Source organism: Rhinatrema bivittatum, chromosome 9 (assembly GCF_901001135.1).
Source record: "Rhinatrema bivittatum chromosome 9, aRhiBiv1.1, whole genome shotgun sequence".
Classification (NCBI taxonomy): domain Eukaryota; kingdom Metazoa; phylum Chordata; class Amphibia; order Gymnophiona; family Rhinatrematidae; genus Rhinatrema; species Rhinatrema bivittatum.
The window spans coordinates 177,952,198-177,979,795 of record NC_042623.1 but is presented as its reverse complement, the minus strand read 5'-3'; the positions used below and the strand labels follow the sequence as shown (position 1 = coordinate 177,979,795).

Below are 27,598 nucleotides of genomic sequence, written 5' to 3'. Positions count from 1 at the left end.
GAAACAGGACCACATTAAACTAACTGAGGGACTTAAGTGGAATACTAGGGGTGATTGATTTTAGTCCCTGAGATGAAAGAATAGTGGGCCTGTCCCATTTTGTGGGCGTCTTCAGGTATCTGCCTGTGTTGCCTATGGCCACATCTGACCCAGGAGGGAAAGCAAATTAAGGGATTGGAGGGAAGCAGAATGAGGGTGAGGAGAACAAGAGAGTTAATGTGGTGGTAGTGGTTGGGAGGACCTTTGGATGGAGAACAAGGATCACCATAGCAGAAAAGAGGAGGGAGGCTAGAGAGGGAGCCCCCATTCATTCTACCCTCCTACTTACCTCAGTGACCTTATCCGCAGCCTCCAACAACTCCCAGTTAGCCTTTGTCCTCCAGTGCTTATTGCGCTCTGCTAGAATTAGAATGGCTGAGGGTTGAGCACTGCAGGAGGCTGGAAGTGAAGGATCATTGGGTTAAGTAAGCAGAAAAAAGTTTTGGAATATATGTTTGAATGAGTGCATGCATTTAGGAGAGTGTTCATTCCCAGGGGCTTCAAATTAAGCTCACATCTCGTTTTCTTTTCTCCTTCCTTAACCATTTGCTTGCTCTTCTTGGGGCATTTCACTGCATGAGCTGTTGCAGGCATGTTTTAGCCTGACCATCAACCAAAGGATATTTTCAGAAAGAAACTCAAGAATTGGCTATTTCTACAAGCCTTCCCTGATCTATGACCTCCCCAACTACAACAACTCGCCATGGGCTTCCAGTCAATGTACCCCAACCCTGACATGGCTTCTGACTCTATATTAGTCAGTTCCGAGTTCTATGACCCGACACTATTTAGTCATGAATATACGTTATTATTACAGTCCTGAGTATATGATATTATTTATATAATTGATAGTATTCAGTCCTGAGTACATGTTATTATTATAGTCCTGAGTATATGACCTGATATTATTTAGTTCTGAGTTACCCATGCCTCTGGTTCTTCCTCCTCCCAGTTCGAGTGCCCCTGTTTTATTGTAACTTTTATCACTTTTCTCCTATTGTTCATGTTGCTGTTAATGTTATTGCACCATTGTTTCTTGTAAACCGATATGATATGATTGGGATCATGAATGTCGGTATAAAAAAGCTCTAAATAAATAAATAAAAGGAAAAGAGAGGCTCTTCAGCACCACTGGTGCTAAAAACAAAAGACGTCTAGAGCTGGCCTGAAGAAAAGAAGCAGCTCTCCAGGGACTTTGGAAGTCTGAAAGAAAAAAGAGGTCTGGTGCCAGCAGAACCCTCAGAAGCAAAGGGACCCATTAGCCTGAAGTAATGATCAGAACAGGCCCCGTCGGCCCGAAGCAAGGAACAGGCCCCATTGCCGTTCACCATCCTGCCAATGGCCCTAAGAAGAAAAGAGGCCTGGCACCGGCAGAGCCCTCAGAAGCAAAGGACAAGTCCCGCAAGCTCATTGGCCTGAAGCAAGGAACAAGCCCCATTGGTGTTCCCCATCCTGCCGGCGGCCCAAAGCAAGGAACTATTCAAAAAGGGCTTAAAAACCTGGCTTTTCAAGCAAGCATTTTACAAAGAGAGCGGTAGATAGTGGAATATGAATTCCGACAGCAAAACTTCAGAACGCAGCACCATTTTCTGCTCAATAAACATGTTTTATTAAAACAAAACACACATTCTGTTAGAGTTATATATGCAATTAAAACTGAGAAGCATAGAAAAGGACAAGATCTTTAACATTCTACAAATAATCTTTATTACGAAACTATGTTACCGGACTTTAATGGCACTTCCTATATATAGTATTAACTTATACTTCTTTCTAAGATATATATATATATATATGTGCCTCAGTGTAAACCGTTGTGATGGTATACTACTTAACAAAAATGGTATAGAAACGTTTTTAAATAAATAAATAATCAGGCCTAATCAGTGTTCCCCATCCTGGCGGCAGCTCTAAGAAGAAAAGAGGCTTGGCACCGGCAGAGCCATTGATCAGAAGAAAATAAGAGACCGTGCAGAGTCATCCGACAATCCAAAGGAGAGGCCCAGCTTGAGTTTGTGTGTGAAAGAGTGTGCACGGGTGTATGTATTTATTTATATGTGTGTATAAGAGAGAGAGTAAGTGTGTATGGACTTTAAGAGAGAGAGTGAGTGTGCATGGGTGTGTACGAGTCAGAGTGAGGGTGCACAGGTGTGTGTGTGTGTGTGTATGCGAGAGAATGCATGGAAGTGTGTGTGTGTGTGAGTGAGAGAGAGTGGGTGTGTTGAGTAACAGTATGTTTATATGACAGAGAAGAACATTTGTGTGCTCTCCCCCCTCACTAATCTACAACAGTTTCTATGAGTGGACATAAAAAGCTGCCAGGTATGGAAAGTGGGGGATTTTTAAAATCCTTATTCGTTTAATTATTGTGTGATGTTGATGTGTTTGTGGTTTGAAATATTTTATTGGTGTTTAGTTAATTTTTTTAATTGTTTACTTGAGATCTTAATTATTGGATATTATTATATTTGTGAACTGTATTGAAATATTTATTTTGATTCCTATGGTTTTATAATTATGACTGATGTTTTATACTTCTTTATTTTATTGTTTTATGAGAAATGGTGATGTTTGTTTTGTTACACTGCATAAAGGGTTTGGCTTTTGGTTTCCAGTTCAGTTTTTGCTGAAGATTTCTATTTTTATTTTATGGTCTCTATTCTGTATTTGGTGGTCTGTCTGTGTTCTGCATGTGTGACCGAGGGGAGATATTCTGCTAGCATATATATTATGTTTATGTTAATAATTTAACTTTTATTAATGTTATTTAGCTTTTTGCTTTGTTTAAAATTATTTCATTATTGATGTTTAAATGTATTAGACTAAGGAATTTTACTTCCTGCTCATTCTGTTTCATTGTAAACCGGTTTGATATGCATTTTATGCAGGAAAATCGGTATAAAAAAACTTAAAATAAATAAATAAATAAAATAAATATAGTTTCTGTGTAAGGATCTATAGCAGCCTGATTTGTTCTGTTTTGTTCTGATGGGTGGTATATTGGTACTTTAAGGTCCGCTATCATATTTGCAGTGTTGCTTTTTCATAGGTAGGGTTGTTACTGTTTCAGTGCTGGCAGTTAATGCTGTTTTGGTGTGGGAGGTTTACTATATTGTAATTTAAATTGTTTAGTCATGAATTTCTGAGAGCCAAGCCCACATCCAACCTGTATTAGGTTTAATGCCATATGGGTTTGAAGTGTCTTCTTTTTAGCTATTTTTGCGGTGCTTTCCGGTTGGTATCACAGCAGTGCATGTAAATACAGTATACATTATTTTAAGTGATATTTTTATCACAGAAGAGTGTACTCTGAATGTCCTTTTTCATGTAAAATGTGTTATAAATACATACTTTTAATTGTGTGTGGAGAGGGCTATGGGTGCATAGGTCTCAAAGCTGTAAATTTCACCTAGAATACCTAGTACCTTGCACTGGCCCTGATCGGGAGTCTCACACAGAAAAGCACATATGGAGAGAGAGAGAGACCATAGCAGCACCTGGAGCCACACACAGGCAGAGAGACAAAACCAAGATGGCAGGAGACTGGGAGCTCGGAAGGATATCAGTGATTTATTCCCCAAATAGCATAGCAGAGTCTGACTATGTTTATTGTCCTCTGGGAAAATGCCATCTGCCTCCTATAGTACAGCTAGGAACAGCTCACAGAGGGTGCAAGAGAGTCCAGATTTATACCCTAGACATATCTCCTGAAAAGTCTCACTCAATGGGATGGACCACCCTTGGCATCTCTGGGGATGGGTTTAGTGTGCGGGCTGGGATCAGCCTTCCCTGTGCTCCCAGCGCACCCTAATGAGCTTTTTTGTTTTGTTCTCCCCCCACCGAGAAGGGACCATGGGAGTGAGGAGGAGCCTTTACCATCTTGGGAGAGGGTAGCCCAGGCCCTTGTGAGTGAGTAATCAATAATAAAACCATTTCATAAAGGCTGCTTGAACATTGAAATGCAAACAATAGACTAAGCTATTTTTTTAATGTATTAGTATAGTTTTATTATTATTATGATGGATGTTTAATATTACTTGATTTAATTATTTGATGTTTTATGAGGAACAGACAGAGATTTCTGTTTTTACATTGTTTCACTGCATAATAGTCTGGCTTGTTGAGTTTTCTATTTCAGTTTTTGTCTGCATGCTTCTAGTTATAGTTATGGTCTCTTTATTTTGAATTTCATGAGTGTCTGTATGTGTTCTGCGTGTGTGAGGGCTGGCCAGCTGTCATCTTGCAAGCTGCATACACTGGCTGGGGAACCAGTGACCCTCCTGAAGAGTAGGGGTACTGAGAAGGGGTGGGAATGAGAAAAGAAGGAGACTGCTTTAGACTGCAGAAGGGATGACAGCAAGCAAGAACCGTACATGATATGGCATTGCTAGTATAGGGGGCACTCAGTGAGTTAATGAGCAGCAGCAGCACAACAACAGAATGTGTGTGTGTGTGTGAGTCTGGGTCCTCAGAGGGTGAATGTGTATGTGTGTCTTTGTGTCCTGAGAGGGTGAGTGTGTGTGACTCTTTGTGTCTGAGAGGGTGTATATGAGTCTTTAAAGGTGTGTGTATGTATGTGAGTCTTTGTGTCTGAGTGGGTGAGTGTGTGTGTGTGAATCTTTGGGTCTGATGGGGCAGAGATAAGATTGGCCTTTTCTTTCAGGTGTGGGAAAATTCATTCCCCCTTTCCCCCTATAAAAGTAATGGCAGCTCCCTACCTCTATGGATTCTGGTTTTGTGGCTCTTGATGTGTGAAAGTTTGTCCATCCCTGCTATTCTGCATGACCTAGATACTAGGCTGCACTCCTTTGTAGGTATACCAGTGGGGCTCTACACAATAATAGTCATGTGCAGAAGTGGCTGGACACTATCATCAAAAATGTTAATTAGCACATCCAAATGAGTTAAGATTAGTTAGTATGTGGGCCCTGGGCTGAGGTGAGAGATGGTACCGCCCATATGGAGGAGCCCCGAGAGCCTCACCATCGGGAGGCGAGGTCTCAGCTCACGTCAGACATAGTATCAGTCTAGAGTCTTTATTAAAGAGATAGAGCAGCACTTCCCGCGGAGCGGGGGGTGCCAGAGAGGAGGTCTCATAGACCCAGAGACACAGGGTCAGTGGAATGGGGGATACTTGGCTTTTTAAGGAGGCCTACCCCAACCCATCTTAAATTTGGTTTTTATGTCTTGATTTTATAGTTTTATCTATTTTTATCCTTTTTTTGGGAAGGTTGTTTGGGTGTTATTGTTACCATCATGCATTAGTCATAAGAGATAGGAGGAGGTAGGGGTAGCTGTTTGATAAGTGTATTTGATTTGTTTTATGAGATATTTTTATTTGAATGTTTGTAATTTGTTTTATTTTTTAGTTCCATGAAGTAGATTTTAGTATATTTATTGTTGTGAACTGTTACGATGGACCCCGAGTGATGGTATACAAAAGCCAATAAATAAATAAATAAATACCCAGAGAGGATACCTCCATAGCGTTAGTCCGCAGAGCAGGGTACACCGATGAGGTCTTCAGTAGAGATAGTACAGGTCCACGGAATGGGGTACACCGAAGAAGATCCTCAGCAGAGACGATAGTGGTATTCAGAGCAGGGTACGCCGATGAGGTCCTTAGTAGAGATGGTAATGGTCCACGGAGTACACCGGAGAGGGTCCTCAGTAGAGATGATAGCGGTCTGCAGAGCGGATTACGCCAATGAGGTCCTTAGTAGAGATGGTAATGGTCCGCGGAGCAGGGTACACCAGTGAGGGTCCTCAGTAGAGATGATAGCGGTCCACAGAGCAGGGGACACCGATGAGGTCCTCAGTAGAGTTGATAAAGGCCCGCAGAGCGAGATATGCCCAAGAGAGTCCTCCGTAGAGATGGTAATGGTCCGCGGACCGGGGGTACACCAGAGAGGTCCACGGTAGAACAGGAAGTGGTCCGCAGAGTGGGGTTCTCACAAAAGAGTAGCGATGGTTCCAGGGAAGCCCCAGGGAACGGGGTAGGCAGAAGTCCCAAGCATCAGGCCCTCCAAGGAGCGGATAGCCAAAGACGAGAAGAGGGCCCCCAAGGAGCGGGTACCCGAGGAGCGGATAGCCAAAGTCGAGAAGAGGGCCCCCAAGGAGCGGGTACCCAAGACGTCTTACACCAGGAAGCAGGAACTGGAACGCAGGGTCCTATGACAGCGAGGCGGATTTAGCAAGGAGGGATCTTTTTGCCATGTCATCGGTAGGCAGGGACAGCTGGCTTAAATGTCCTGGAGGGATGACGTCATTTGGAGGGGACGCCCCCGAGGTTCCTGCCATGATGTGCTTAAGACTGGCCCGTGCACACGCCTAAGGGATTCCGACGGCAAGATGCTGTTCGGCAGCGTCCATGCCGCCCAGTGAGGCTTGGGAGTGGTAGGCAGGCCGTCGGCAGCTGGCGGAGGCTGCCAGTCTACCCCACGGACTCAGGGAAGTGAAGAAAGAGGTGAGCAACAGCGGTCGCAGCTGTCTGCAACTGACGGGCATAACAGTACCCCTCTTCTTAGGGCCCCTCCCCAGGGGTTTTGGCTTTCTTGGGTGCGAAGCATGGAACTGTTTGATCAACTCCTTGTCAAGGATGTTAACAGCAGGCTCCCAGCTGTTCTCTTCGGGGCCAAATCCTTCCCATGAGATCAGATATTCCCAATGCTTCCCATGCTTCCTTATGTCCAAGATGTCCTCAACCTGATACATAATATCTTCTTCCGAAGCTAGAGGTTGGGGTTCAGGAGGTTTCTTGGAGAATTCTGATAGGATGAGCAATTTTAACAGTGAAATGTGGAAGGTGTTATGAATTTTGAGCGAAATGGGTAGACGAAGGCTGTAAGTGACCGGGCCCAGCCGGCAAAGTACGGGAAAGGGCCCAATGTATCTGGGAGCAAAGCGGGCTGAAGGCAACTTTAAGCAAATAAAGCAGGTGCTGAGCCACACCTTGCCTCCAGGGTTTAACTGAGGACCTCCCCGATGATGGGCATCGTAGAACGTCTTTGATTTTAGGGCGGCTTGTTGCAGAAGTTGCTTGGTATGCTCCCAAAGTTGATGCAGTTCTTGAGCAGAGGCTTGTGCTGCCAGAGAAGGTACAGACAGAGGTAACGGAAGAGGAGGCAGAGACTTGGAAGGGGGATGACCCAGTAGATGCAGACTGATGGGAGTGAAACGCGAACTCGGCCCACGGCAATAAGTCAGGCCATACTGGGTCAAATCAAGGGTCCATCAAGCCCAGCATCCTGTTTCCAACAGTGACCAATCCAAGTCATAAGAACCTGGCATATACCCAAAAACTAAGTCTATTCCATGTTACTGTTGCTAGTAATAGCAGTGGCTATTTTCTAAGTCAACTTAATTAATAGCAGGTAATGGACTTCTCCTCCAAGAACTTATCCAATCCTTTTTTAAACACAGCTATACTAACTGCACTAACCACATCCTCTAGCAACAAATTCCAGAATTTAATTGTGCGTTGAGTGAAAAAGAACTTTCTCCGATTAGTTTTAAATGTGCCACATGCTAACTTCATGGAGTGCGGTTTGTCCTTTCTGTCTGTCCATTTGCCTGTGGGTGATAGGCCGATGTGAGGTCCAGGGCAATGTCAAATTTTTTACAAAGCAATCTCCAAAATTTGGCCATGAATTGGACACCCCTATCTGAGAGAATGTACCTCGGAAGTCCATGAAGGCGTAAGATGTGATGAATAAATAGTTTAGCTAGCTCCGGGTCTGAAGGAAGACCAGGTAGCGCCACGAAGTTAGCCATCTTCGAAATGTGATCCACGGTGACCCAAATGGTGTTATTGCCACTGGAAAGGAGGTAGGTCCATAATAAAATCTGTGGATATGTGTGTCCACGGCTCACTAGGTGCAGGAAGAGGTTGTAGGAGGCCCCAAGGATGGCCTGCCGGTGGCTTTTGATGGGCACAGTGGGACATGATTCCATATATGCTTGAGCATTCTTCTTCATGGCTGGCCACCAATAGAACCTCTGGAGTGTTGCGAGCGTACTAGCTTGTCCGGGATGACCAGCGAGTAAGGAATCATGCGCCCAGCGGAGGATCTTCCTACGAAGAGATCAGGGAACCACCGTCTTCCCGGATGGCACTGTGTGTGTGGCGGAGAGGAATACTTTAGTTGGGCCGAGGGACATCTGGGACATCATCAGTGGTGAATGAAGAGAGAGGGCATCTGCTCAGATGTTCTTATAAGCTGGTCGGTATCGAACTAGGAAATTAAATCGAGTAAAAAAAAAAAGAGACCAGCGGGTCTGCCAGTGGTGGTGGTGTAGGTACTCGAGGTTCTTGTGATGTGGTGTAGGTACTCGAGGTTCTTGTGATCAGTGTGGTGTAGGTACTCGAGGTTCTTGTGATCAGTGTACACTGTTATTTGGTGTTGTGCTCCTTCGAGCAGAGATGGCTTTAGGAGTTTGTCACCCCTAAGCACTGTTGCTGCTGTTGCACCCCCTCTCTCACCCCTCCCCACTCCCTGGTAAGATCAGACAACAGGGATCAGGAGGTGTAAGGCACAGTCCCACAGTTTTCTATGGCAGCTCAGGCATAGATTCTGTGGCAAAAACTGGAAAAATCTGAAGCACACTGGCAAACATTTCCATCTTTCATATTATAAAAATTAAGTAATTTTCCAACCTTGCTTGTGCCTCTATAATTTATTTTTTTATTGGGGGAGGGAAAGGGATCTTAAGTATCAGAACACAGATGAGATCTCGGGGATGGGTAAAAGAGAGAGGGTAAGAGGACCAGGGATGGGGAAAGAAAAGGTGGAGGACTAAGAATGGGGTGAGGAGAAGGTGAAAGGACTGGAGATCGGAGGAAGGAGTATGAGAAGGAAAGAAAACTAGGGATGGGGGAGGACAGGTAGAAAGGGATGGGAGGGTAGAGGAAAGCGGGAGATGGGGAAAGGTAGATGAAAGCGGGAAATCAGGAATCTGAGATGGGAAGAAAAGGAGAGGATGGAGGTTCTGGGATTGAGAAAAGGGGAAAGGGAGAAGGACATGTTGGGGGGTGGATTCCAGGATCTGGGGAATAGAATATGAGATCAAGGGAGCAAGAACTGGAATTGCAGTGGTTGGGGTTGCTTTGCTCCTGTTCCCCCTTACAGTTCCTCTCTAACCTCTCAATCTGGCACACATGTACCAGCACCAATTCCTTCTGTCACACACACACACACACACACACAAACACTGCCCCTTCTCCCTATCTGATCCACTCTCATTCCTTAGCCTCTCCTTTCACCCCCAATGATCCCCATTCAACCCCTCCTAATCTTACCAAAATGATCCCCCTTTGCTTTCTGTGTGCTAGGCTCACACCCTCTCATTTTGTTCCCTGCCTGCTGCCTTGAAAGGGAAAGGCTGGATCAGGAAGCATGCTCAGACGCATAGATATTTGCACGCATATCTCTTGGCTTTGCCCCAGAATGCCCATGCCCTGCCCACATTCTGCCCTTTTCCCAATGCAAGATATTTGCGCATCGGTACTTGTGCGTGCATGCGGGTGGCTTATATAATTGGGTGGATACACGCATGTGTCAAACACACGCCCGTCTCCCACAGTAGAATCCTTATGATAGAAATTCCATGTGTGATAGAGAACATTGTAGTAGTTGGGGTACACTATCGTCTACCTGGCCAAAATGAACAGACAGATGATGAAATGCTAACAGAGATTAGGGAAGCTGTAAGGAAAATGTTGGTGCCAATAACTGATTGTGCAACAAAGACTTTGGCTGCTCGTGCCGGGGACACGCTGGCCTGATCAACTAGCCTATGCCCAAGGGAGTGATAAGTCAGGCTTTGTGGTAGCAACTGTTGGCGACAACACAGGGGTAGCAACTGTTGGCGACTGTTGGAAACTGTTGGCAATGACACAATGGAAAAAATAGTGATCAGCAACTTTCCTGACTGTATAAAAGCAGAGGGGTGGAATGGCGAAACAGGAGTCTTTTGGAGCGCCTTCGTAGACGTACGAAGTGCTGTGGATTCCCCTTCTTCGCCTAATCAATTGACCAGACTTCTCGCACAGACAGGCTGATGTATGAGGGGTGAGGAAACCTGAATATCCATGGACAGGTATGTGACTTTGTATATATGTATAGAACTGTAAGCTTTGAACCATGACGTCATGCAAATAAATGATATCATAGAGAGTGTGTGGCAGTGCTTTTATTCTTGCTCCACACAATGGGGTGGAACGGCGAAACAGGAGTCTTTTGGAGTGCCTTCGTAGAAGTACGAAGTGCTGCAGATTCCCCTTCTTCGCCTAATCAATTGACCAGACTTCTCGCACAGACAGGCTGATGTATGAGGGGTGAGGAAACCTGAATATCCATGGTCAGGTATGTGACTTTGTATATGTATAGAACTGTAAGCTTTGAACCATGACGTCATGCAAATAAATGATATCATAGAGAGCGTGTGGCAGTGCTTTTATTCTTGCTCCACACGGAAGCTAATAAATTTGGTAACATAGTAATAATGGGAGATTTCAATTATAAATATTTATTGGGTAAATGTAACATCAGGACATTCTAGAGAGGCAAAGTTTCTAGGTGAAATAAATTACTGTTACATGGAGCAATTGGTCCAGGAACCGATGAGAGGGGGATTTGGTGCAAGAACTTTGGAGGGGCCACTTGGCATCAGTGATCATAATCGATCAAATTTGACTTAATGACTGGGAGGATATTAAGTAAATCTATAGCTCTAGCATTAAACTTGCAAAAGGGGGACTTTGATCAAATGAGGAAAATAGTTAAAAAACAAACTGAGAAGTGTAACTACGAAAATTAAGAATTTACATTAGGTGGGGTCATTGTTTAAAAATAGAATACAACACTTTTCCCAGTATAGACTCATGAGTGGATGAAACATATATTATGCACTAGTAGTCCTCCTCATCAGTCTATTACAATTATATTAAATAGACCGTCATAATAGACATTTAATCTAGGCCTCTAAGATGGGATTTTTAAACAATTTCCATGCCTCATGCAAACTTTTAACCTTTGCAACTGCTCTATTTAGTATATTTTTCTAATTTCCGCATTGTCATAGTCTTCCTTTTTAAAACTATATGCTGCTGCAATAATTTTACTTAATGTCTTTCCTCCAGTGATTATGTCAAATTTGATTGCATTATCATCATTATTGCTTAGCAACCCCAGCACTGTAACCCCAAGATAATGCACCAAGATATGCATTCCATTGAAGACTAAATCTAAAGTAGATACCCTCTTGTCAGTTCTAGGGTCAGCTGCTCCATGAAGCAGACATTTATAGCACTCGGAAACTAACTTCTCTAGCATGTTCTGATGATACATTGACCCAATCAATACTGGTCAATTGAAATCTCCTTTTATTATTTTGTTGCCAATTTTATTTGCCTTTCTAATTTCTGCTAGCATTTCACAATCTGTTTCTTTATCTTGACCATGTGGATGATGGAATGCCCCACTCTTACCTATCACACATGGAATTTCTATCCATAAGGATTCCATAGTACCTTTTGTCTCCTGCAGTACTTTTATTCTGCTAGACTCTATACCATCCTTTAGACATGTGTCATTCAGTGATGGATTTAGGATTTTGTCTCCTGTAGGCATTTTTGGTGCTTTAAGCCCCCACCTCTTCTAAGGATCTGCTACAGGGTAGCAGAGGGCTATTCTCTATTGAATGAGATTCATCAGAGCTAGAAGGAATCAAATCTTAGCCAGCCTGATGCCCTAAATGTTTTCTGCTCTAGCCACAAGTATAATGAGTGCCTATTGATAAATCCAGGGCTGGTGTCATTCCTCCATTAATCTGATCTGTCCTTTCATGTTGATAAAATTTATACCACGATATTCCAGAGTCCTATTAGTTATCCTCCTTCCACTGAGATACCTATTATGCCTATATTCTCAAATAAGGCTATACATTCTTTATCAAACATTACAGGCAGCAATGTTAACAGATCCCACTATGCCCAAAAAAGGACTGTGGCAAACAACATGAGAAGTAGACAATACAGAACATTCCTTGCTGCCTCCCTCCCCCCTCCCCCAAGGAGATCAGAAAATGATAACATATATATCATCCAATTAAACATAGAAATAATGGCAGAAGAAGACCAAATGGCCCATCCAGTCTGCCCAGCAAGCTTCCACACTTTTTTTTCCTCATACTTATCTGTTACTCTTGGCTCTTAGTAACCTTTTGGTTCTATTTCTCTTCCACCCCCACTTCGCACTTTTTTTTTTCTCATACTTATCTGTTACTCTTGGCTCTTAGTAACCTTTTGATTCTATTTCTCTTCCACCCCCACTATTAATGTAGAGAGCTGTGTTGGAACTGCATCTAAGTGAAATATCTAGCTTAATTAGTTAGGGGTAGTAACCGCCGCAATAAGCAAGCTACACCCATGCTTATTTGTTTACCCAGACTATATAATTCAGTCCTTGTCTGTATATAGATCCACTTTTCTTCATTCCCTCCTGCCATTGAACAGGAGAGTTATGCTGGATATGCATTGAAAGTGAAGTATCAGACTTTCTCCCCTGCCGTTGAAGCAGAGAGCTATGCTGGATATGCGTGAAGTATCAGACTTTCTCCCCTGCCGTTGAAGCAGAGAGCTATGCTGGATATGCGTGAAGCATCAGTCTTTCTCCCCTGCCGTTGAAGCAGAGAGCTATGCTCGATATGCGTGAAGCATCAGTCTTTCTCCCCTGCCGTTGAAGCAGAGAGCTATGCTGGATATGCGTGAATTATCAGTCTTTCTCCCCACCGTTGAAGCAGAGAGCTATGCTGGATATGCATTGAAAGTGAAGTATCAGGCTTATTTGGTTTGGGGTAGTAACCGCCATAACAAGCAAGCTACTCCCCGCTTTTTTGTGAATGCAAATCCTTTTTTCCACATTTCCTCTTGCCGTTGAAGCTTAGAGCAATGTTGGAGTCGCATTAACCGTGTGTATGTTTATTGAATAAGGGTATTATCTCCAAGTAGTAGCCGTCATTCCCGCGGGCCACCCACTCTTCATTCACGTCCTCTAGACTTTATGGATCCACAGTGTTTATCCCACGCCCCTTTGAAGTCCTTCACAGTTCTGGTCTTCACCACTTCCTCCAGAAGGGCATTCCAGGCATCCACCACCCTCTCCGTGAAGAAATACTTCCTGACATTGGTTCTGAGTCTCCTCCCTGGAGCTTCAAATCGTGACCCCTGGTTCTGTTGATTTTTTTCTGACAGAAAAGGTTTGTCGTTGTCTTTGGATCATTAAAACCTTTCAAGTATCTGAAAGTCTGTATCATATCACCTCTGCTCCTCCTTTCCTCCAGGGTGTACATATTTAGATTCTTCAATCTCTCCTCATAAGTCATTTGATGAAGGCCCTCCACCTTTTTGGTCGCCCTTCTCTGGACTGCCTCCATCTTGTCTCTGTCTCTTTGGAGATACGGTCTCCAGAACTGAACAGAGTACTCCAGGTGAGGCCTCACCAAGGACCTGTACAAGGGGATAATCACTTCCCTTTTCTTACTCGATATTCCTCTCTCTATGCAGCCCAGAATTCTTCTGGCTTTAGCTATTGCCTTGTCACACACATAAGAATACATATGAGAAGCATCTTCTCTAGCATGTACAGGTGAAGGAATTTCCAGGTACAGACATTAAAGCATCACTCTGGGAAAATGTGTAACAGAAATACATATGGTTACTTTGGGCATACTTTGAGGCAAAACAAAAGAGTACTTATTGCAGGAGTGGGATATAACTCCATTAAAATATTTTCTATGCCTGATTAGTTAATTTAGGAAATGGTTTCCAGACTGCATGAAATGATGTCATCCGAATACTTGGTGCAGCTGTAAGAGAAGCTAAGCGACAGTAAACATGAAGTTTATCTAAAACCTTTTGGAAAGAAGGTCTTCCAGTCTGTTTCCAGCATATGGCAATTATGCTACAGGCTGCAATAAATATTTGTAAGCAAAAGCGGAATTGAAATGTATTCAGCCCTGGGATCAGTAAATTATGAGCGCATGTCCAGCATCCAGCCTATTTAAATTCAAAGTAAAATTCAGCCATCTAGTTACATTCTAACTCTCCATATTACTATTCAGATTTTTAACATTGTGGGGCGGATTTTAAGAGCCCTGCTCGCCTAAATCCGCCCAAATCCGGGCGGATTTAGGTGAGCAGGGCCCTGCGCGCCGGTGAGCCTATTTTACATAGGCCTACCGGCGCGCGCAGAGCCCCGGGACTCGCGTAAGTCCCGGGGTTTTCAGAGGGGGGCGTGTCGGGGGCGGGACCAAGCGCAGCGCCATTTTGGGGGCGTGTCGGGAGCGTTTCGGGGGCGGGTCCGGGGGCGTGGCCGTGCCCTCTGGACCTGCCCCCAGGTTGCGTCCCGGCGCGCTAGCGGCCCGCGGGGATTTACGCCTCCCAGAGGGAGGCGTAAATCCCCCGACAAAGGTAAGGATGGGGTTTAGACAGGGCCGGGCGGGTGGGTTAGGTAGGGGAAGGGAGGGGAAGGTGAGGGGAGGGCAAAAGAAAGTTCCCTCCGAGGCCGCTCCGATTTCGGAGCGGAGGTAGGCTGCGCGGCTCGGCGCGTGCCGGCTATACAGAATCCATAGCCTTGCGCGCGCCGATCCCGGATTTTAGCAGATACGCGCGGCCCCGCGCGTATCTATTAAAATCCCGCGTACTTTTGCTTGCGCCTGATGCGCCAGCAAAAGTACGCCTATTCGCGCGGTCTGAAAATCTACCCCAAAATTTCTAATTTTATTTGTATTCACAACCTACTTATTAGCAGATGATGCATGCTGTTTGGAGTCATTCATAACGTGTGCTTTATTTAAATCCAGCAGGGCTACTTTAGCCTTTACCACAGCCTTTCTATTGAGATCTTCTATTTTCCCTGTTTTGCCAGTATCCATGGAACATACCTTCTTTTGAACCAACTGTCAGCTTTCCCCCATATTCTAATTTAAAAGCTGCTCTATCTGCTTTTTACATGTTAGTGCCAACAGCTGGGTTCCACTCAGATTAAGGTAGGGCCCATCCTGTCAAAACAGGCTGCTCCTTCCCCAGGTCCTAACAAATCTAAAGTCCTCTTCCCTGCACTTTGTCTCATCCATGTATTGAGAATGTGGTGCTCAGCTTGCCTCTGGGGTCCTGCATGTGAAACGGGGAGCATTTCTCAGAATGCAACTCTGAAGGTCTGAATTTCTATTTCTTACCTAAAATCCTAAATTTAGATATTGAAACTTCCCTTCTGCATCTTCCTATGTCGTTGGTATCCACATGTTCCACAACTGCCGACTCCTCTCCAGCACTCTGTAGAATCCTATCTAGGTGATGCTATCCCAGATATAGGCATAAACATAGGGTGCCAGACTTTAAAGGTGTCAAAGAAGTGTGCAACTGTGCCAAGGAGGAGCCTGCTCTAGCAACCCATTGCAAAGAGGCACTGCAATGGCACTCTGGAGGGGAGTGAAGGTAGAAGGACTTTACCCACTTCTGATCTCCAGAGACTTCCACCCCCCTCCCCCCCCTCCAATCTTGCCTATGGCCACCCAAATCCTAAATCTGGCCCTGGGAGATGCATTAGGTCCGCTACCTTCACACCAGCCAGAAAGCTTACTTGTAAGCCACCAATTTATCTATATTCCTAATAATAAAATTGCCAATTATAATGGCAGTCCTACCCTTGCTCTCTCAGGCAGATGCCTCTGGAGACACATCCTAAGGCATCATGTGGAAGGCAGGTCCTAGCTATAGGATTAGATCTTGCCACACCAAGCTGATGGTATTCTTACAGGTGACCTTGCTGCTCCAAAGCAACACAGGTGCTGCTAGACTTGACTTTGGACCATTCTATTATGTCCCTGAAGGTCTCCTCTACATATCTCAGGTTTGCTTCAGCTTTTCAAGGTCTGCCACCCTGGTCTGCAAAGATCAGGCTCCTTCTTTGAAAACCAGGAGTTTTTTGTACTGGCTGCACATACAACCTCTCAACAACAGGTAGATAATCATACATGAGGCAGTTGGTGCAAAAGGCTGGATAGCCCCCATCTTGCTGCTGGATTTCTGTCTATATCTTAATTTTTTTTGCATTGATAAAAGTTATTTTTAAAGCTGTTACTTAGTGGGAATGCAGAATCAAATTTATAAACCCTGACATTGAGGAGGAGTCAAGATGGCGGGCAAGCATTTGCTGCATGTTAGTGGTTAACTGCCAGATAGTTAATAGTAAAGAAAAAGCAAGAGTTGCTTACCTGTAACAGGTGTTCTCACAGGACAGCAGGATGTTAGCCCTCACATATGGGTGACATCACAGTATGGAGCCCAATCACGGAACACTTTTGTCAAAGTTTCTAGAACTTTGACTGGCACCTACTGAGCATGCCCAGCATGGCACTAACCCTGCAACCAGCAGGGGTCCCCCTTCAGTCTTGTTTAAAAGCTATAGAAAGTGCCAAAAATAAAATAAGAAAACATAACGAACCCAACACCGTGGGATGGCGGGCGGGTTTCATGAGGACTAACATCCTGCTGTCCTGTGAGAACACCTGTTACAGGTAAGCAACTCTTGCTTTCTCACAGGACAAGCAGGATAGTAGTCCTCACATATGGGTGAGTACCGAGCAATGGTAACATGGAATAGACTTAGTTTTTGGGTACTTGCCAGGTTCTTATGGCCTGGATTGGCCACTGTTGGAAACAGGATGCTGGATTTGATGGACCCTTGGTCTGACCCAGTATGGCATTTTCTTATGTTCTTATGAGAAATGCACCAAATGTACCCAAAGATGTGCAACAGGCACAACAACTGGGGTGGAATTTGGTAGAGGGCATCCTGAATCCTAATGGACAGGCTGAAGGGTGTTGGTACATCAAGTTGCAAATAGGTTATGAAAGACAGACTGGCCGAAGATGGAATCTTGTCTTCCAGCCTTGTCTAAACAATAATGGGCTGTAAAGGTATGGAGAGAACTCCAGGTAGCAGCCCTACAAATATCAGGGAGCAGCACCGAGCGTAGGTGCGCTACTGAAGTTGCCATGGCCCTGACAGAGTGTGCTTTAACATGGTCTTGAAGTGAAATGCCTGCTTGCTCATAGCAAAAGAATATACAATCCGCTAACCAGGAGGAGAGAGTCTGTTTACCCACAAGTTGACCCAATCTGATGGGAGTAAAGGAAACAAACAATTGAATGCTTTGCCTGTGGACCGCTGTACGGTCTATGTAGAATGCTAGGGCCCGTTTACAGTCAAGGGTATGCAGAGCCTGTTCTCCTGGGTTTGAGTGGGGCCTGGGAAAGAAGGTGGGTAGTACAATGGATTGGTTAATGTGAAACTCCGATATTACCTTAGGCAAAAATTTAGGGTGAGTGTGGAGTACTACCCGGTTGTGCAGAAGTTTAGTGTAAGGCGGATAGGTAACTAGGGCCTGTAACTCACTAACTCTGCGAGCGGATGTGATTTTGCGAAGATCACAGGATTGGAGAGGCTCAAATGGTGGTTTCATGAGCCGACCCAAAACCAGATTAAGGTCCCAAGAAGAGGCCGGAGGGCGCAGTGGAGGTTTGAGGTGGAGCAAGCCCTTCAGAAAATGTGTTACAAGGGGTTGTACCGAAATAGGAACATCTCAACACCTTTATGGAAGGCAGCTACCGCACTGACATGCATCCTGATAGAAGAAGTTTTTAGACCTGATTCTGACAAGTGCCAGAGATAGTCTAGAAACTTCGTGGTGGAACAGGTAAAAGGATCAAGGGACAGTGAGGAACACCATGACTTAAACCTGTTCCATTTGTAAAAATAAGATTTTCTCGTGAAAGGCTTTCGTGAAGCAATCAAGACACAGTAAACTGGCTCCGAAAGGTTGAGTGGTTGAAGAATTAACCTTTCAACATCCAGTCAGGGACAAGGCCTGAAGATTGGGGTGGCATAGGCACCGGTCGTTCCTGGTGATCAGAAGCGGGTCCTTCCCCAGGGGAATGTGCCTGCAAATGGAGAGGTCCTGAAGAATCGGAAACAACACGGCGTTGCCAGTGAGAGGCTATCAGGATCATGCTTCCTTTGTCCTGACGTAGCTTCACAAGAGTTTTCGAAAGAAGTGGAAGTGGAGGAAATGCATATAGGAGACCGGTGGCCCATGAGAGGGAGAACGCGAGTGTTGGCTGCAAGTGTTGGCTGCGAGTGAGAATGCAAAAGTTCTCTACTTTGCGGTTTTGAGGTGACGCAAAAATGTCTATGCGAGGGAAACCCCCAATGTTGGAAGACTGAATTCACCACCGTGGGGTTGAGGGACCACACGTGCGGCTGAAAGATGTGACTCAGCTTGTCTGCCAACACATTGTCCACTCCTGGCAAGTAGGTGGCCCTGAGGTACATCAAATGGGAAAGGGCCTCCGCCCATATCTGTGCAGCTTCCTGACACAGGAGGTAGGAGCCCGTCCCCCCTTGCTTGTTGATGTACCACATGGCCACCTGATTGTTGGTCTGAATTAGGATGACTTGGTTGGAAAGTAGATCCTGAAACACCCTGAGAGCATATCTGATTGCTCGTAGCTCCAGGAAATTGATTTGATGTTTGGTTTCCTCTGGAGACCAGGACCCTTGAGTTTGTAGATTGGCAACGTGTGCACCCCAGCTGATGTTGGAGGCATCTGTTGTAAGGGTTATTTGAGGATCTGGAGCTTGGAAAGGAAGGCCTTGGGGGAGATTGGCCTGATTTTTCCACCAAGCCAGGGATAGACGAAGTGGGTTGGTGATGTGAAGATGATTGAATCCACTGTGACCATAGAGTCCACTGCATGACTCTCAAGGCAAGACGAGCCATGGGAGTTACATGTACTGAGGATGCCATATGTCCGAGAAGAACTAGGAAGTGACATGCAGTTGAGCTTTGTCGAGACTGTAGCTGATGGGCAAGAGACGAGATAGTGAGAGCTCGTTCTCAAGGAAGAAATGCTTTCGCTCTGAAGGTGTCCAAGTCTGCTCCTATGAACGACAGAGTATGTGATGGGACCAAGCTGGACGTTGGATAATTGAGAAACCCTAGGGAGATCAGAGTATGCAAGGTGAGATGTAGGGATGTCAGAACAGCTTGCTGGGTGGGAGCCCTGATCAACCAATCATCGAGGTAGGGGTAGACGTGGACACCTTGAGTCCTGAGGAATGCTGCTACTACTACGAGGCACTTGGTGAAGACTCGTGGTGCAGGTGCCAGGCCAAATGGAAGCATTCGGTATTGATAGTGCTTTGGGCCTACCAAGAATCGCATGAATTTGCGATGAGATGCCGTTATTGTGATGTGTATGTAAGCGTCCTGGAGGTCTAGAGAGCAGAGCTAGTCTTCCCTTTGCAGAAGGAGAAGGAGGGAACCCAGGGTTACCATCTTGAACTTTTCTTTTTATAGGTGCTTGTTTAAGGCATGAAGGTCTAGTATTGGGCGAACACCACCTAACGTTTTTGGGATTAGAAAGTACCGGGAATAGAAGCCAAGGCCCTGTTGGGAATAGGGCACTGGTTCTATTGCTCTGGACTGGAGGAGAAGGGAGACCTCCTGCTCCAGGAGTGGTGAGTGGTCGGATGTTCCCCAAGTCGGCCGAGGTGGGGAGTCCGGTGGAATGGCAAGAAAGTTGAGATGATAACCCTGAGTGATTATGGTAAGTACCCACTGGTCTGAGGTGATTGTGTGCCAGATGTTGCTGAAGTGGCACAATTGACCTCCCACTGGTACATGCATTAGTGGAGGCTGAATGCTGTTCTCTAGAAAAGAGTCAAAAACCAGATGCTGGGCCTGGTTGAGGAGTAGTCTGAGCCTTTTGGCTGCGAGGTTGCCTGGACTGGCCTTTCTGGTAAGGCTTATTAGAGCGACCTTTGGACGGAGGAGGATAAGACTTCCTTTGGCGGTAAAAAGACTTTTTGGGATCATTCCTGAATGTTCAATTCCCCTGTTATATGTAACTTTGCTTGTTTCGGCCTTCTTGTTTGGTTACACTTGTTAATCCCCCAAGTTCCATGTAAACCGGCCTGATATGAATCCCATTCATGAAGTCCGGTATAGAAATATATTAAATAAATAAAATAAATGTTTGCTTAGCAGGATATTCAGAAGGCAACAAGGAGAGTTGGCGAAGTCTTGTTGTTGTTGTCTTGAGTTGTGCCACTGCTTGTTGTATCTGTTCCCCAAAAAGATTGTCACCAGTGCAAGGCAAGTCAGATAGTCTGTCCTGGACCTCAGGCCATAGGTCCGAAGACTTTAGCCAGGCCTACCTCCTTGCGGAAATAGCTATTGCTGATACCCTGGAAGAGGTGTCAAAAATGTTATATGCATAAATAAAAATTTCTAGAAAATAATGATACATTTAAGTATAACTTAGGATTGCTAACTATCAAACCATGTTTTTTCTTTGTAAACTAATGTATAAGTTTGATTTATTTGAAAACTTATAAATAAAGAATTAAAAAAAAAATGTCATAGGTGTTAGTTCGGAGTTAACAGTCTGCTTGGGAGTTAGCAATCTGTTATTGATCTGATGCCTGATGGGAGGAGCAATCAGATAGTAGTTAGCACTCTGTTCGAGATCTGTAGTATATATGAGAGTTGAGGGTGGATCCTTGGACCAGTGGCAGATGACCACGCCCCCGGGGGATGATCCCGAGAGGGACCACCGGTCAGGCTCAAAGTTAGGAGACAAACACACACTAGTTCTTTTGTTAGACAGTATACTGAACCACCAGAGATGGCAGTAGTGAGCTGGTAAGCCCGGCTGGCTGTAGTCCCTCAGATACTGGAACAGCGATCCCTGGAGGCTGAGCTGAAGAGAGACTGAGATATAGTGAGTAGGCAGGGTATGCAGATGGTAACACTCAATGTCCCAATGAAGCCCAGGAGCCTGAAAGTATAGGCCCTCGAGGAGCGAGTACCTGGTTCCAGGGAAAGCTCAGAGAGAATGATGGTAACTCACTGATGTAACTGATATAGTTGATAGTGAAGACTTCCAGGCAAAAGAGTATACGAAGTAAGTCTGGGATGAGGGCCCTCGAGGAGCGAGTACCAGTTCCAGACTGTCACCTGAAGAAAACAAGGAGAGAGCAAGGCCCCCGAGGAGCGGGTACCTCTGGTAAGTCTGAGGAGGCAGAATAGCTTAGACAGACAAAGCGAGTCCGTTGTCAATCTTTGCTAACTCGAAGTGTTAGCAAATTCTGAGACCTTAAATATCCGTCGCGGGTGACGTCATCGTCGGGGGCACCCCCAAGGTTTGCTGCAAATGCCGGTACTTCAATTGGGGCCGCGCCGCGCACGCAACCCTAGGCCTCCAGGAAACATGGCGGTTGCAGCGTCGAGCTGGTCCGGAAACACCTGAGGACAAGTGGCAGGAGAACGCCGCGGCAGCCAATCTTCCCGCGGACGGAGAGAGAAGCGCCAGAGAGGTAAGGAGGGCGGAGAGAGGGCGTCGGGCACCGACGGACACAACAATAGGCAGATCTTATTTCATGTTTGCCCGCTGCTAATCCTTTTTGAGCCAGGGCATGTAATTGCTCTTGAGACTGTTGAGGCAGGGACTCAGCAAAGTCCTGTATTTGTTTAAAGAGGAGCCTGTTGTACTGGGTCATATAGAGTTGGTAAGAAGCAATGTGGGATATAAGCATTGACTCCTGAAAGACACGCCGACCTATGGCATCCAGGAACTTTTGCTCCTTCCCTGGAGGGAAGGAAGAATGAGGCTTGGATCGTCGAACTTTCTTTTAGGCTAATTCAACAACCACTGAATGGTGATCCAGTTGGGATTTTTGGAAACCTGGAGTTGACTGGACTAGGTATGTGGTGTCTGCCTTTCGGTTAACTGGTGCTACTGAACCAGGATGTTCCCAATTTCTCTTTAGAAGATCCAAGAGGACATCATGGATGGGGATAGATGTAATTTCTTTAGGAGCATCCAAAAACTGCAGAAGCTCCATCATCTGGTGTTTATCATCCTCTTCTGTCTGAAGTTGAAAAGGAACCACTTCAGACATTTCCTTCAAAAAATTAATGAAGGACAAGTCCTCTGGAGGAGAACGCTTCCTGCTTTCAGTAGGAGAGGGTGGTAATGGTAAGTCATCAGTATCCTGGGATGAATCATCGGTCCATGTATCGTAGGGATCATCTCCAGCACCCCTAGTATCCTTAGAGGGACGAAATGTTGGTATCCCTGAAGGTCCTGGACGAGGCACCGAAGTCATCGAGGAAGTCACCGGTGGCACCGATAAAGGCACTGAAGGCATCGATAGACGAATCTGCAGCATCGATGGAAGCAAAGATGCTATCGGTGACATCGATGGCATAAGCATCGGAAGAACTCCCGATGGAGGAAGTAACGGTGTTTCTCCTTCTTCTGTCGATGAAAGAGGAATCGGAGAGGAGGGCATCGGGCCCATCGGTGCCGATGGATCCGTCAGAGGAAAGGCGGCGATCAGTGCTTCCATCCTTGTGAGTAGCGGTGCCAGCGCTACAGGGATGGGATCGGTCACCAGTTCAGGTATTGGCACCGATACTGGCATCGAAGGAATCTTGAAGCCTTGCATCGCTCTGCCGATGGCCTCCTGAATCATCTGATCCAGTTCCTCTCAGAAACCTGGAGCATGGAGCCCCGATGCCGGAGGAGGAGGCAGAGGCGTAGCCGGAGGGACCACCATTGGAGGTGGAATCGCGGCTCCTATCACCGGTCCCGGTGAAGGTTGCCTCAGTGACCCTGAACCAGATAGGGACGGTGCCTTTTCTGGACGGGCTTTCTTTGACTGCGGCTCAGATGATGGCGACGCCGAGGGCTTGCCTGGGTCGATGGTCTGAGACCTACGGTGTCGATGTTGATGCTTTTCTCGATTCTCTCCTCGGTCCTTTTCCTGAGGGGGAACAGAGGAGGTCGATGGCCATGGAGTCATCGATGTTGGCTGGTTACCGGTCGGTGTGCGATGTTGGTGCGACTAGATGGTGTCGGCTCAGACGACGTCAATGCTATGGACGGCGTCGGAGTTTTTGACCGAAAGAGAAGTTCCATTTTCTCCATTCTAGCCTTGCGACCTTTAGGTGTCATAAGGGCACATTTGGTGCAAGTAAGGACATCATGCTCGCTGCCTAAACACATTACACAGACCTTGTGAGGGTCGGTAATGGACATTGTGCGAGTGCAGTTGGGGCATCGACGGAACCCCGATGCCATGGCCTTTCAAAATATTTAGCCACGGTGCAGTCGATGGCCAGTAGGCCGCGAGGGCCAAACTCAACGGGAATCGACCGGAATCTGGTAAAAAACTTACCGGAGCACCGCGGAAGTAAAAATTGAATAAGGGGACCCCTGTGGGGTATGAAAGTATGAAGTAATTCCGTGAGGAAAATTCCTGTCAGGAATCTCTGTATAGTTCCTTAACTCACGTGGCTACTGCTGCGTGGAAAAAAGACTGAAGGGGGACCCCTGCTGGTTGCAGGGTTAGTGCCATCCTGGGCATGCCCAGTAGGTGCCAGTCAAAGTTCTAGAAACTTTGACAAAAGTGTTCCATGATTGGGCTCCATCCTGTGATGTCACCCATATGTGAGGACTACCATCCTGCTTGTCCTGTGAGAAACACAATGTCATCACCGATGGTGGAACCCCTGGCCTCTCTTCTCACTGTATCTTGCAGCCTTTGCCTTCAGGTAGTAGACAGATTAAAGATTTGGAGAGTGTTGTCGTTTCTCTGGAGTGGTCTCTGGCCTTGAATGGGAGATCTCCCCTCCTCCACTGTAAAATGCGTCAGCCAGTGAAGCTTTCCAGGGAACATTGTTGCATAGTGATGATGTGGGCCAGCTGGCAGTGAAAGAGAACGCCATTATTGGAGCTGCAGGTCCAGATGTCAAAACCTCTGTAAGTTCCAAGTCTAGATTTGGGCGAGATGTCATCCGGGCTGGGTTACCAAGAGGTAGGTGTCATTAATACAAACTATAAGGAAGGAAGGAAGGGAGAAATCCCTGACTATGTCTATGGCATCCTTTCCTCCGGGTCCTATACTGGTTCAATTTTCCTTGGCCTGTCTGCCTTAACCTCCTTCGGAAGTTTTGTTGGGGGAAATTTGAGTACTGGTGTCACATACAGAGTCTTCCTTAACAAGATCTATATCATAGTTAAGTGACTTTTCAAAGGTGGCTTCTGAGAAGATGTGTCTCAAGATAAAATTTTGATAAAACAATATATTTACATTTATTAAGATTTATAAACCACCTAACACTTAAAAAGGCCTCAGCGGTGAACAAAATAACATACATAAGTTGAATCATAAGACAAAAAATAAAACAACATAAAATTAAAATTAAAAATTAAAATATGTTACAAGGGTGTAAAATAATAAGAAATATTAAGTTAAAACTGTTGATGAACACAAGAAATAAATGATAAAACAAATAACTATAAGCTAAATTAAATAAAAAGGTCTTAATGTATTTTCTGAATTGGTTAAGCGGATCGCATTGTCTGATTTCTATTGGAAACGAATTCCATACGGTTGGTGCTGTGACAGAAAAGGCGCACGCACGAGTAATATGAAGTTTGGCTAGTTTTGGTGATGGAATTTCCAGTAAGCCTCATTGCAAAGAGTGGAGAAGTCTAGTTGGATGATAGAATTTTAAAATTGCGTTCACCCAGTGACATTTTTTATCTTTAAGAAGTTTGTGTACAAGCATTCCAATTTTGTATTTGATGCGTTCATTGATTGAGAAACTCTTGTGATTTCCTCAATGGGTATGCTAAGAAAACATTTTCTTGAAATATTGAAGAACCCCTCTGAAGCTTTTCTACCAAGCCCAAGCTTATTATCTTCCAATAGGGAAGACAGGACCCAGCCTAGTATGAACTCTGAAAGGAATCATTTGAATTTGGAAAATCTTGAATGAATCTTTTGTTTTAGAACAAAACCAGAACTAGGCTTTGAAGTCTTTTCTTCAGAAGGGAGAGGCCAAGTTCTTCAATGTTAAGATGAGGGTTTTCCCTGACTTTAGCAGGTGGACGCTGGATAAGTGTAAAGCTTTTTTGGGACTCAAGCAATCTGTTATTGGACTGGAGATGGTTTCTTTTTAAAATCTCCTGTTAAATGCTTGGTTTAGTATCTGTTTTATGACCCTGCTCCACTTCAGAAGTTTCTGGAATACAGCAGCTTCTAGGATTGAATAATGCATTTGGATGACTGTGGTTAATTTGTATATTGCTTGCCCTGCCAGGATTTTGTAGTTGTAGTTTCCTTTCGTTTTCTTTTCCTCCCCTCCTCATTTTATGGACTTTTCTTTCCAAATGTTGTTTTCCTGTTTGTTCTATAATTTATACATGTTTTTGGAAAGATGTATTGCCTTAGAAGTTATTTATTTCTTCTGTAAATATTTAATAACTGCATAAATAAAAAAAATGTTTAAAATCCTTCCACTTATCAAATATGTTTTATGTTCTTATGTGAATGATCTGCAATACAACTAAAGTTTGTCAGTTCCTAACATCATGGTTAATTGCACATTGTCCCTAATTGACTCTTATTTGGAAGGTTTCCCTCCTAATGGGATACAATCTATACCTTCATCATTGAAGTCGTAGCCCCAGAAAGCATTGCCAAGACTCTATCTTCTCCCCCTCACCAGGAATGAGGGCTTTGAGGGGGAAGTTATCATTTAATTACCTCAATAGTAAATGAGGAAAGCAATAATGAAAGTAATCCGCAGAAATGGGCTATTTGCTGTTTTCCTCTATATGTGTACTTTTAGCCTTGTGCTTTTGTCTCCGTTCCCTGGGGCTCAAGTTAGGTTGGGGGACATGTGTTGCTTTTCCTTAGAAAGTGGGGGAGGCAACTACATGTGTTGCTTTTCCTTATTTATTTATTTTATTTATTTAAATTCTTTTAATATACCGATGCTCAAGATAAGTCTTATCGTACTGGTTTACAATATAACTAGGGGGAAAAACCAATTAACAACGATATGGAAGGCAAAATTACAAAAAACAGGGAGCATAAACATGGGCGTTAGAAGAGAAGAAGAAGATCAGACGAGTACAATTGGAGAGCCATGTAACAAAATAGTCAGAGAACAATTGATTACATATAGAGTATCTGAATTTTTTGATGGGAAGGATTGTCCTAGGCAGTTTCTAGCACAAAATTCTGTGGGTGACGGATCAGAGGAGGTAAAACAGGGAGGGAGGGGGGGGGGACAGGGACCGGTGCGGAGGGACGAGGAAGAAGGGAATGGGTGGGAAGGTAAAAAGGTGAGTCGGTACTGGTTGGTCGAATGTTCCTTCAGCGGTATGCTTGAGCGAACAGCCAGGTTTTCAGTTTCTTTCTGAAGGTGAGATGACATTGTTCCTGCCGTAGATGTGGGGGTAGTGAGTTCCAGTGGAGAGGTCCCGCTGTGGATAGTGCTCGTTTGTGGATGTATTTGTGAACCGCAAATTTATTTGGGGGGGGCCTGTAGAGAGCCTTTGTATGCGGATCTAATCGGCCTTGCAGAAGTATGGAGTTCGAGAGGGCTGGACAGTTGGAGTGGGGATTGCTAGTAGACGGATTTGTGAATGATGGTAAGAGTCTTGAAGAGAATTCTATAGTGGATGGGTAGCCAGTGTAGGATTTTTAGTATTAGAAAGTACCTGCAGAAAAAGCAGGGGCAATTTGAGTGGGTACTTTTGAGGGGGCAATAATGAAAGAAAACATACTTGTGTAGGTTTTCTTTGATTGTTTTGGCAAAGCCCTGTGAAGTTTGCATATTTCATTGTGCACCTCATAAATAATAATTCCTAGACACCTAACTCTCTCTCCCCCCTCCTCCTGCTCTACCACAGGGCTACAGAAGTAATTACTAGAGATTTGAATCGTGTGCCAGATCGTCTTAACGATCAGATTCGGCTGGGGGGGGGGGGGGATCTGATTGTTAAGATATGTGAATTGGAATCGTTTCTGATTCCAATTCACATCGCTAATTTTTTTTTTAGGGAGGCCCGCGCCGCAAAAAAAAAACCCCACCCGACCCTTTAAATCGACCCCCCCAAAACCTTTTAAAATTACCTGGTGGTCCAGGGGGGCCTCAGGGAGAGATCCAGGGGGGCCTCAGGGAGAGATTTCCCGTTCCCAGGCATCAGCTGTTCTAAAAATAAATGGCGCCGATGCCCCTTTGCCCTTACCATGTGACAGGGTATCCGTGCCATTGGCCGGCCGGCCATCCAGTGCTCCTACCATGTGACAGGGGCCGGCCAATGGCACGGATACCCTGTCACATGGTAAGGGCAAAGGGGCATCGGCGCCATTTTTTTTTTAGAACAGCTGATGCCTGGGAACAGGAAATCGCTCCCCGAGGCTCCCCTGGATCTCTCCTCTCCCCGAGGCCCCCCTGGATCTCTCCCCGAGCCCCCCAAGGCCCCCCTGGACCACCAGATAATTTTAAAAGGTTTTGGGGGGGGTCGATTTAAAGGGTCGGTGGGTTTTTATTTTTAGCGGCGCGGGCTTCCCTAAAAAAAAAAGGGTCGGGAGGGTGGGGGAGGCTAAGGGTGGTCGATTTAAAGGTT

The 27,598-nt window shown here is 45.3% G+C and overlaps 1 protein-coding gene across 6 annotated transcripts in view; it reads left to right on the top strand.

Annotated features, from left to right (window-relative positions):
* The window catches only part of LOC115098873 (erythropoietin-like), a 245,417-nt gene that overhangs the window by 138,829 nt on the left and 78,990 nt on the right, over positions 1-27,598 (top strand). The window lies entirely within an intron of this gene.